We start from the raw sequence: 11,785 nt of genomic DNA, 5'->3' as shown, positions 1-11,785 counted from the left end.
TTTGAGGGGGGACAGTGTCGTTCTCCGTTGCCCAGGCTGAAGTGCAGTGGCTTAAACATGGCTTAATGCAGCCTCGAACTCCTGGGCTCAAGCAATCCTCCTGCCTCAGCCTCTGGAGTAGCTGTACCACAGAAGTGCATCACCACACCCGGCCTATTTTATTTCTTATTTGTAGAGATGGAATCTTCCTATGATGCTCAGTCTGGTCTCCAGCCTGGGGCCTCAAGTGATTCCCCCTACCTCGACCTCCCAAACTGCTGGGATTACTGGAGTGGACCACTATGCCCAGCCCTTTCTGCCTTCATTCCATCCTCTTCCTTCCTAATATTCCTTGTCACATTAATTTTGCCACCCACAATTTGAAAAATATGGGTCTAGTGGATTATCCCAATCATTATTTCTGCGGGTTAGCTTACCTTTCCAGAATACGATAAAATTCAGCAAACTGCCTGAAAAAGCAGTTTCTAGATTTGACTTCTACCTCTAGGGTTTATGAAGTCATTCTCAGGCTACCTCAATTTCCCTATACGTGAACCTCACGACATGGGATCCCAGGGTGGGGAAGAATAGGTAACATGAGAATCGACAGAAAGAACTGCAGGGTCTGAAGACATGAATCATTTGTCTAGTGGAGTCTATTTTATATCCATTTTTTAAAAATCTCCATTTAAGATATTTAGCTTCAGCGTGCACTTTCACCAATTAATCCAACAAACCAAACTCTGGCTTGGGGGCCCAGTTACTCATTTTCAGGGAAGGAGACCTCTGTTTTTAGAACCAGGGCTCTGGCGGGTCCCTCCCACGTCCCCAGCCCTTCTCTGGCCTCCGGTAACTTTTCCCTCCAGTTTGGTGGAAGGTTACATTAGAAGAAAATAGTCCCTACCGTCTAGAAAGTTTTCAGGGAAAAGGAGGGCGTTGGACGTGCGGGTGGGTGGGGATACCGCGAAGGGACAGCTGGGGCCGCGAACGCGCTGGGCCCTCGGCGCGTGGGTGCGGAGGGCGCGGGGCGGCAGGCGGCACTGGGGAGCAGGGGTGCAGAGCCCCGAAGTCCAGGAAAGGGCCGCGTCCGCCCTGCGCTCCTCTGCCAGCGCCCGCAGCCCGGGAGGGAGCGGCGAGGCTCTGGCGGGTGGGATCCGAGGTCTGCTGAACCCTCGAGTGGGCTTGGGTTTCCAGGAGCCGCCTTTTCTTATTGAGCATTTGTCTTTGTCATCATGATCTCTTGGCCTCAGACTGCGTTAAGGGAGCTGTAGTAGGGGCGCAGAAAATGAAGTGACCTGGAGGAAAAAAATGTGATGTTTAAAATATAGTTTTTCCTACTTCCTTTTTCTATCTCAAATTAATTTGGATGTAAATAACATTTTAACAGGCCCCAAGGTCAGGCTCCCAGGCTCTGGCTTCTGCTCTCAGTTGACACTAGAATAAGATTTTGGTGTGGTAAGTAATTTTGCCAGATGGAGGCCTACTCCCCAAAACGTCATCCTGGTGAGTGATGAAGATTTCTGTAGATGATGAATTTTGAGTTTTTGTTTTACTTCATTCTAATCTAATACATGTCCCTGCTTCAAGTGGGTAAGATTATACCTGGTCCAGTCCAGGTTTAATTCAGATTATTTTAAAAATTTCAAAAACAAACAAACAAAAATTCAGTGGCAAGTAATTTGCGAGCTTCTCTTTATTGAGATTTAGGAAATTTTGCTTTATTGTTCATGCATTTTAAGTATTTTTTTGCTGTGTTCTTAGTGTAGATAGAAAACAGCCTCTCACACAAAGATTTGGGAAGTACTTAGATCAGAATGATGTTGAATACTACTAATTGAACAATCTGATGTACTTGTTAATTTCATTACAAACAGCAGTTAGGATTTCATGTACATATAGTTGGTACCATGCTGCCTACCAGAAATCTTTGTCAATATAAACTCCTTAAATATAGGGACACAGTTTTATTCTTCAGTGAAAGGAAGCTAATCTCCTTTTGGTGTTGTGCATTTAAAAGGATCTAGGATGTAAGAAGCTCATTAAATGATAGCTGTTAGTGTTATTTATCTTGATATCTTCCAAAGGGCTTTGCACATGGGGAACACTAGTAAATATTGGTTGAACGAATGAAGGTGCCATGTCCCTTATGGCAGTATACACAGACAAAAGACCAGGCCGGGGACTCTAGCACAGTGATTTCATTTCATCAGTGAAGCTTTGTATAGAGGTGTTCCTCCTGCAGCCCTTTTATCAGATGTAGGCTCCCTTGACCTTGGATTGTGGACCACTTAAAATTTTCAGGGGAAAAAAGTGTGCCTAATTAGCTAGTAGGGCCTAACCTCTTGTCAAGATGGAACTTGAGAAGTTTGTCTAAGTATGGAAAAGCTAAGCTCACTTGACACAGATCACGGGAAGAAAGATTTCTACATGTTATTCAAGTTATTCACGTCAAAAGCGATTAGGGGGCCCTGGCTTCCATTACATCATTCATTAGGAAAATGTGTGCTGGGAGCTCTGCAAATCACGTGATTTGATGAAGCATTAAGACTGGAATTCTTGTGTGTCTGCCCTTGGCCGTATTCAGTTTTCAGTATGCCTGAAAAAGACTGAAGCAGAACATGGAGATCTAGTTTATTTTAATGCTGTCAGACGGCTAAATGTTGGAAACCTGTTGAAGAGATTTACTGAGCTGTTTCCTTAGATCGAAGACTTTAGTGAATTAATTAACAGGGTTCTGAGAGATGCAACATGCCAGACCCCTACTGACTCATAAGAGTGTACTTTCTCGCTGATGTGATGTGACAGCTGAGCACAGTATATGTAAAGCTGCAGGGGAGTAATACAAGAGCAGTGCTGATGTGTTCTGAGACATGCAGGTGTTCAGATGAGAACTGGCCGTGACAACTGAATCAGCCAGGCACTGGACTCATTTCCTTTTCCTGAGCTCAGTAGAAGCACAGACTTTGACAAGGTGCTGAACCGTTTGGTAAAAATGAAGTCACAATTTTGGAAGAGCTTCACTGATTTTGATGTGTAGGTATTGTTTCACGTTTTAGCTGTTGTTTTTAGAATGCTCACCTTAAGATGGTTCTCAGTTATCATGCTGTATCTGTGCCACGCCATTTCTAGAGCAATTATCTTAGCTGAAAGTGAACTACACCTGTAAGAAGACAAATATCCCTGTAGAGACATTTGTAGATGAATTTTGTGGAAGTATTCTAAAACTTTTGGCCAGATTTTGGGGAATGTTTGGGTCTAGCTGGTACAGAAAGTACATTCTGTTTTATGAAAATAGCAACCCTGAAGTGAAAAGATATCATTAATATATACCTGTAGTCAGAAACTGAATGTGCCCTGGCAGATTACAATTTATTTATTCCCTCAATGCGTATTTGTTGAATACTAGGCCTTGGTGATTCCTCACTTCTAATAGTCTGTAATAGTGCCTTCCATAGGAAGATAATGAGAGACACACATATGTAATTTAAAATTTTCTACTAGCCACATAAAAAAATTAAAAAGAAACTGATAAAATTAATGTTAATAATATTAATACATTTTATTTCACCAAATATATCTAAAATATTATCCTAATATACAATCCATATAGATTTATTGTTGTTTTTTGTTTTGCTTCGTTTTTGAGACAGGGTCTTCCTCTGTCACCCAGGCTGGAGTGCAGTGACACAATCATGGTTCACTGCAGCCTCAACCTTCTGGGCTCAGGTGCTCCTCCCACCTCAGCCTCCCAAGCAGCTGACACCACAGACGTGTGCCACCAGCTATTTTTGCATTTTTTGTAGAGACATGGTTTCCCATGTCGCCCAGGCTGGTCTCCACCTCCTGGGCTCAAGTGATCCACCTGCCTTAAAGTGCAGGGATTACAGGCGTGAGCCACTAGAAATTATTAACAAATTATTTTACATTATTTGTTTTGAATTAAGTTTCTTGAATTTACTTATAGCACATCTCACATTGCACTAGTCACGTTTGGGTAGTCAAAAACTACATGTGATAAATGGTTACCATACTGGGCAGTCCCTGTCTAGAGAGAAATACAGATGTGTAATATGTAAACAGGTAAACAGGCAATTTCTTTTTTTTTTATTTTGAGACAAGGTTTCACTCTCCCAGGCTGGAGTTCAGAGGCTCAGTGCAGCCTCCACCTCCTGGGTTCAAGTGATCTTCCCACCTAACCTCCCCAACTTCCTACCCAAGTAGCTGGGACTACAGGCGAGCACCACCATGTCCAACAAATTTTTTTACTTTTTGTGGAGATGGGTTTTCACCATGTTGCTCAGACTAGATAATTTCAGTTCAATGTAATAAAGGCTATGATGAGAAAAGCACACTTATCATACAATGAGAGCATTAAAAAGGGGCTTAGTCCTTCCTCCTAAAAATCTCTTAATTCTCTCTGCTCCTTTGCATCCTGCCTGCCAGGATTCTAATCGCCCAGGCTGAAGTGCAGTGGCACAATCTCAGCTCACTGCAACCTCCGCCTCACAGGTTCAAGTGATTCTCCTGCCTCAGCCCCCCCGAGTAGCTGGGACTACAGGTGCCCGCCCCATGCCTGGTTATTTTTTGTATTTTTAGTAGAGATGAATCCCTGACCTTGTGATCCAACCGCCTCTGCCTCCCAAAGTGTTGGGATTAAAGGCGTGAGCCACTGCGCCTGGCTAGAGTGAGCGTTTAAAAATGCCCATCAGGCCGGGCGCGGTGGCTCAAGCCTGTAATCCCAGCACTTTGGGAGGCCGAGGCGGGTGGATCACGAGGTCAAGAGATCGAGACCATCCTGGTCAACATGGTGAAACCCCGTCTCTACTAAAACTACAAAAAATTAGCTGGGCATGGTGGTGCGTGCCTGTAGTCCCAGCTACTCAGGAGGCTGAGGCAGGAGAATTGCCTGAACCCAGGAGGCGGAGGTTGCGGTGAGCCGAGATCGCGCCATTGCACTCCAGCCTGGGTAACAAGAGCGAAACTCCGTCTCAAAAAAAAAAAAAAAAAAAAAAAAAATGCCCATCAGATCATGTCATTCCTCTGTTTAAAACCTTAAATACATGATGAATACACATGGGACAAGTGTGAGATGATGTACATAAAGCACCCGGCCCAAAAGTCCTCCCTAAGTTTAGTTCTCCTCGATTCTCCCTTTCACTCTCTTCTTTCTGCCTCTTCCTTTCCTCCCCAGCTCCTTCCTCTTATCACTTATCAGTCGTTTATCATCTGAATTTCTTTTTTTTCTTGCCTTTCATTTGCTTTCCATTTTCTTTTCTTCCATCTTTACTTTCTCTCTTTCCTGCTTTAGTTTATTTTAACATAGAATTTAAATAGATTTAAAAATTTGTTCTTTAGTTATTTACTTCTTAGTTCCAAGTTTTTCATTTAAAAATTAAAAGAGCTTGTCAGGAAATAGGTGTAAAACAAAACAAAACAAAATTAAAAGAACTTGGCCAGGCGTGGTGGCTCACACCTAGAATTCCAGCACTTTGGGAGCCCAAGGTGGCGGATCACTTGAGGTCAGGAGTTCGAGACCAGCCTGGCCAACATTGTGAAACCCCGTCTCCACTAAAAATGCAAAAATTAGCCGGGTGTGGTGGTGCACACCTGTAGTCACAGCTACTGGGGAGGCTGAGGCAGGAGAATTGCTTGAACCTGGGAGGCGGAGGTGGCAGTGAGCTGAGATCATGCCAATGGACTCCAGTCTGGGCGACAGAGTGAGACTCTCAAAAAAAAAAAAAAAAAGAGCTTGACCTTTTATCAGAATTAAATTAAGAGGCTTTTTACTTCAGCATGATCTTCAGTTAACTTTTTTTGTAGTTTGGAGAGCTTCTTTGGAAAAACGCATATAGTCTCCTAGAAGGAGGAAAACAATCCCCTTCACATTTTATAGGGGGAAAATGGTGCAGTCACCTGCAAAGGGTCATGTGATGATTTGAAACTAGTCAGGAGAACCCAGGCTCTCACCGCAGTTCTTCCTCTCTTAGGCAAATTTCTACCTCCTGGCAGTAGAGCAGTGAGGCAAGTTAATTATTCAGTGTCTGTGGAGGTCAATAAATAAATGAAATACCTAATTAAGTAAACGTTTGGAGTGCTGAGAGCAGGCAGTTTCCTTAACTTTACACATTTCCTTCAGAAGACCAGTTCTCTTCCTTGAAAGAACAGCCAATCTAGCCAGACCGGCTGTTTCCTTTTAGTTCTGAGAAGGTGGATGTATGACCCTCTGTGTACTCATCTTTCTGTTTCTGTCTCTGACATGGACAACTCTGCCAGGTGCCAGCACTCCTTCCACGTCTGCTGAAAGCAAGGAGACATCCTGAAATTACAGAAGGAAGAAAGGAAGTTACAATTCAAGGACTTCTTGCTGCCAAGGCACAGTAGACACAAATACAAAACAAATGAGGGAGGATTGTAGCCTAGAAAATAAATCTCATGCCGGCACAGTGGCTCATGCCTGTAATCCCAGCACTTTGGGAGACCGAGGCCGGCGAATCATGATATCAAGAGTTCGAGACCAGCCTGACCAACATGGCAAAACCCCCGTCTCTACTAAAAATACAAAAATTAGCCAGTCATGGTATTGCGCGCCTGTAATCCCAGCTACTCAGGCAGCTGAGGCAGGAGAATCACTTGAACCTGGGAGGCGGAGGTTGCAGTGAGCTGAGATGGCGCCACTGCACTCCAGCCTGGGTGACGAAGCGAGACTCTGTCTTAAAAAAAAAAAAAAGTCTCTGTGGAGAAAAGATCCCCTTCATCCCAGGTCTGGCCCAAGGGTGGGCCTCCCTCCAGTAAGTCTTGGGCATTCAGATTCAGAATCAACTAACATTTGTTGAGCAGATACTGCATACAAGGCAGCTCCAAATACATTTTCTTCTATACCATTTTAATCTAAGAGAAGCCTTCCAGTATTTTCCCAAGTGGAATCTTATCGTAAATGAGACTCTGCATGCTTAAACGAGCTACAGAGATGCTTTAGTATTAAGGTGCCACCCACGCTGAAACATTTTTCTTAGCTTTGACCATTGCTCTGTGAACATCAGAGCCTGTTTACCACATTCCATTCCAACAGCTTGTTCTTAATCTCTCGCTTCAGACATTTACTGAGCTCTTTCTGAATAGAATTACTCTTGTGAAAGAAATAGTAACACCATGTTATATTAGTTAAGATAGACTAATTGCTATAACAAATAGACCCAAATAAGAATAATGGCTTTTCAGGGCATGGTGGCTCACACCTGTAATCCCAGCACTTTGGGAGGCCAAGGTAGGATGATCACTTGAGGTCAGGAGTTCAAGACCAGCCTGGCCTGCATGGGGAAACCCCCGTCTCTACTAAAAATCCAAAAAAATTAGCTGGGCATGGTGGCCGGCACCTGTAATTCCAGCTACTCAGGAGGCTGAGGCAGAAGAATCAGTTGAACCCAGAAGGTTGAGGTTGCAGTGAGCTGAGATCATGCCACTGCACTCCACTCTAGGTGACAGAGCGAGACTCTGTCTCAAAAATAAATAAATAAAATAGAGAAAGAAAGAAAAAAAGAAAAAGAATAATGTCTCAAATACAGTAGACATTTATTTCTTGCCCCTTGGGTGGCAGGGCAGTTCTCCTCCATGCAGCTATTTCGGGAACTCAGGATATGAAGGCCTGTCATGCAAAAGACGTGCAAGAGCATATGTGGGAAATTTTATGGGCCTAGAAGTCGGATACATCCCTCTAAATGGGTTCCAGAGATTGGTGTTGGTTTGTAAATAGTTTGTTACTGGTACTTGACAATATAACAATAGAAATGGGCTGGGCGTGGTGGCTCATGACTGTAATCCCAGCACTTTGGGAGGCTGAGGCGGGTGGATAACCTGAGGTCGGGAGTTCAAGACCAGCCTGACCAACACGGAGAAACCCTGTCTCTACTAAAAATACAAAATTAGCTGGGCGTGGTGGCGCATGCCTGTAATCCCAGCTACTCCAGAGGCTGAGGCAGGAGAATCACTTGAACCTGGGAGGCAGAGATTGCAGTAAGCGGAGATCGCACCATTGCACTCCAGCCTGGGCAACAAGAGGGAAACTTTACCTCAAAAAAAAAAAAAAAAGAAAGAAAGAAAGAATAGGAATGGAAAGTAAACCCTTGGGAAGCTTTGCAGCAAGTTTGGGCTGGGCGCAGTGGCTCATGCCTGTAATCGCAGCACTTTGGGAGGCTGAGGCAGGCAGATCACTTGAGATTAAGAGTTCGAGACCAGCCTGGCCAACTTGGTGGAACCTCATTGCCGCCAAAAACACAAAAATTAGCTGGATGTGGTGGTGTGCAACCTCAGGAGGCTGAGGCAGGAGAATCGCTTTGAACCTAGTAGGTGGAAGTTTCAGTGAGATCACGCCACTGCGCTCCAGCCTGGGCAACAAGATCGAAACTCTGTCTCAAAAAAAAAAAAAAGTTTTATAGCAATTTTGATTAATTGTCTGTTTAATCTAAAATTTAAAAATCTGGGCTAGATGCAGTGGCTCATGCCTGTAATCCCAGCACTTTGGGAGGCTGAGGCAGGCAAATCACTTGAGGCCAGAAGTTTGAGGCCAGCTTGCTGACATGGTGAAACCCTGTCTCTACTAAAATTACAAAAATTAGCTGGGTGTGGTGGCAACCACCTGTAATCCCAGCTACTCAGGAGGCTGAGACAGTGAACTTGGGAGGTGGAGGTTGCAGTGAGCTGAGATCGCACCACCGCAGTCTAGCCTGGGCAACAGAGTGAGACTCCATCTCAAAAAAAAAAAAAATTGGGGCTTAATTTTCTTTCTTTTTTTTTTTTACAATTAACATTTTATATTAAAAAAAAAAAACTGAACTCACTGCCTTCGGACTGTAGGAATTTAAGGAAAAAGAAATTGAACTCACCATTGGTAAAAGATCATCAAGTTTTTTTTTTTTTTTTTAATATAGAACGCTTCATGACTTTGCGTGTCATCCTTGAGCAGGGGCCGTGCTAATCTTCTCTGTATCGTTCCGATTTTAGTATATGTGCTGCTGAAGTGAGCACAGGTCATCAAGTTTTTATGGCAAAGGAAATAGATGCCCTGATTCTAAAAAGACAACAAGAATTTAAAAGACCTTTAGTTCTCAGGAACCAGTACTAAAAACCTCCGATTCAAAACCCCCAGAAATGAGGCAGAGATGACAGATGAACTCTTTCAACCTGTGTTAACAAATAATGCAATCAGAGGGAAAGACAGAACGGCACGAAGAACAGCATCACCAATTTTAAGAGATGAGGGCGACGACCCTACCCAAAATTCACCACCTTTTTCCTGGAAGGGACCTGGAAATAAAGTACAACTTGAAAAACAGTGACTAAGAGAACATTTATATTAAATAACTTTTCTTTTAGATGTGGCCTGGCCACAGGACCAAATCTGTAAACATAGGGTAATTTTTTTTTCCTGTGGTAATGTAAAAAGTCAGTTAAATTTCCGTTTTTCTTTTTCTCCTTTTATGATTCTTCATCATTCAGTTTAAAAAGTCAGAGAATCTCGGCAGGATGCAGTGGCTCATGCTTGTAATCCCAGCACTTTGAGAGGCCAAGGAGGGCGGATCACCTGAGGTCAGGAGTTCGAGACCAACCCGGTCAACATGGTGAAACCCCATTTCTACTAAAACTACAAAAAATTAGCTGGGCTTGGTGGCAGGCATCTGTAATCCCAGCTACTCAGGAGGCTGAGTCAAGAGAGTCTTTGTGGGGAGAATGTCAGGCAATCTCAAGAGATATTTTTTAGTGTTCTAAATTACAGGATTTTCAACATTGTTTCTGCCGGGTGTGGTGGCTCACGCCTGTAATCCCAGCACTTTGGGAGGCTGAGGCAGGAGGATCACCTGAGGTCGGGAGTTCGAGAGCAGCCTGACCAACATGGTGAAACACTGTCTCTTAAAAAAAAAAAAAAAAAAAAGAAAAGAAAAAAAAAAACATTGTTTCTATGTGATTCAGCATCATTTTACAATTTTATTTAAAAGCAGTTGATTGGCTGGGCATGGTAACTCACGCCTGTAATCCCAATACTTTGGGGGGCCAAGACAGGAAGATTGCTTAAGCCTAGGAATTCAAGACCAGTCTGAAAAACATGGTGAGGCCCTGACTCTTAAAAAAAAAATAGGAAAAGAAAAAAAAGCAGTTGATTCAGGCCTGCCTTAGGCTGAAAAAGTTTTTTACTTTCCTGGGGACAGTACCTCAGCTTGGTCCAAAATATTTCTCCCATTACTGTTTCTGAAAAAGGATGTCAGAGATTATATTTCAAATCACTGAGGACCAGCCTGAGAAACATGGTGAGAGCCTGTCTCAAAAAAAAAAAAAAAAAAAAGTTGAAAAATTGAAAAAGCAATTTGGGCAGAATTTTTTATGTCTTTGTTTTTGTTTTTCATTTTATAGTTCCATTAACTTATTTTAGTGTATTTTGCAAAAAGTTTGGCCCATAATGCATTACAAGGAAAAAAAGTCCTTTTCTTTGCCACATACAGTTTGAGAAGCAAGCACTAGTATACATTCCCTCATAGTCCTCCTGCTAGAGCTCAATTGCATGGTCACATCTAACTATAGCAGAAACTAGAAATGTGATCTAGCTATATGCAATAGGAAAAGAGAGGCCGGGCGCTACGGCTCACACCTGTAATCTTAGCACTTTGGGAGGCCGAGGTGGGTGGATCACCTGAGATCAGGAGTTCAAGACCAGCCTGGCGATCATGGTGAAACCCCATCTTAGAAAAAAAAAATAGGAAAAGAGAAGAACACAGATGTTGGTGAACCTAGAAGTCTCCAGTGTGCTTAGCTTGCACATTCACAAGCACAGCATAATGTGTGAAATGGAAGACAGAGGACTAAGTGCCAAAGGGGAGGTTGAGCTGCAGGAGGTATAGCCATGCTACTTTCTTTTTTTTTTGTTTTGAGACAGAGTTTTGCTCTTGTCACCCAGGCTGGAGTATAGTGGCGCCATCTCAGCTCACTGCAACCTCCACCTCCCGGGTTCAAGCCATTCTCCTCCCTCAGCCTCCTGGGTAGCTGGGATTACAAGGGCTTGCCACCATGCCCCCCTGTATTTTTAGTGGAGACAGGGTTTCACCATGTTGGGCAAATTGGTCTACGAACCCCTGACCTCAGGTGATCCGCCCACCTCGGTCTCCCAAAGTGCTTGGATTACAGGTGTGAGCCACCGCGCCTGGCCTATTCACGCTTTCTTTTTTTTTTCTTTTCTTTTTTTTTTAAAGATGAGGTTTCACCATATTGGTCAGGCTGGTCTCGAACTCCTGACCTCAGGTGATCCGCCCGCCTCAGCCTCCCAAAGTGCTGGGATTACAGGCGTGAGCCACTGCCCCCGGCTTCACGCTACTTTCATCCAGCCTGGAGATTTCCAGCCGCTGGCGTTAGTTACAGTCCAGAAGGATTTAACTGCAAAAGTCAGGAGGACAACGTTGTCTGTATTTACTGTCCTTATTTATGGCTTTTCTTTCTATCCTCCCCACCATGCCTTAGTTTACCATTTTCTACTTAATTATCAAAGTAGCCTCATAACAGGGGTCCCTATCACTAACCTCACATTCCCCCACCTCCATTTAGCCTGTGACTCTTACTATGTTACTCTTCAGTAGTTCCTTATCACTTACAGGATTGAGTTAAACTTTTGTCATAAAAGTCTATAAGGCCATTCACAATCTAGTCCCGGGGCCAGGCGCGGTGGCTCACACCTGTAATCCCAGCACTTTGGGAGGTCGAGGCAGGTGGATCACGAAGTCAAGAGATTGAGACCATCCTGGTCAACATGGTGAAACCCTGTCTCTAC

General features: G+C 43.7%; 1 non-coding gene across 1 annotated transcript; it reads right to left on the bottom strand.

Annotated features, from left to right (window-relative positions):
- Positions 1–8,893: 8,893 nt before the first annotated feature.
- Positions 8,894–9,000, bottom strand: LOC119473839. Its single transcript, XR_005203079.1, has one exon. It is a non-coding gene; the product is annotated as a U6 spliceosomal RNA (small nuclear RNA).
- Between the last annotated feature and the right edge of the window lie 2,785 nt (positions 9,001–11,785).

This window comes from Cebus imitator, unplaced genomic scaffold (assembly GCF_001604975.1).
Source record: "Cebus imitator isolate Cc_AM_T3 unplaced genomic scaffold, Cebus_imitator-1.0 Scaffold188, whole genome shotgun sequence".
In the NCBI taxonomy this organism is placed as follows: domain Eukaryota; kingdom Metazoa; phylum Chordata; class Mammalia; order Primates; family Cebidae; genus Cebus; species Cebus imitator.
The sequence above is the reverse complement of the archived record's forward strand: the minus strand, read 5'-3'. Positions and strand labels throughout refer to the sequence as shown.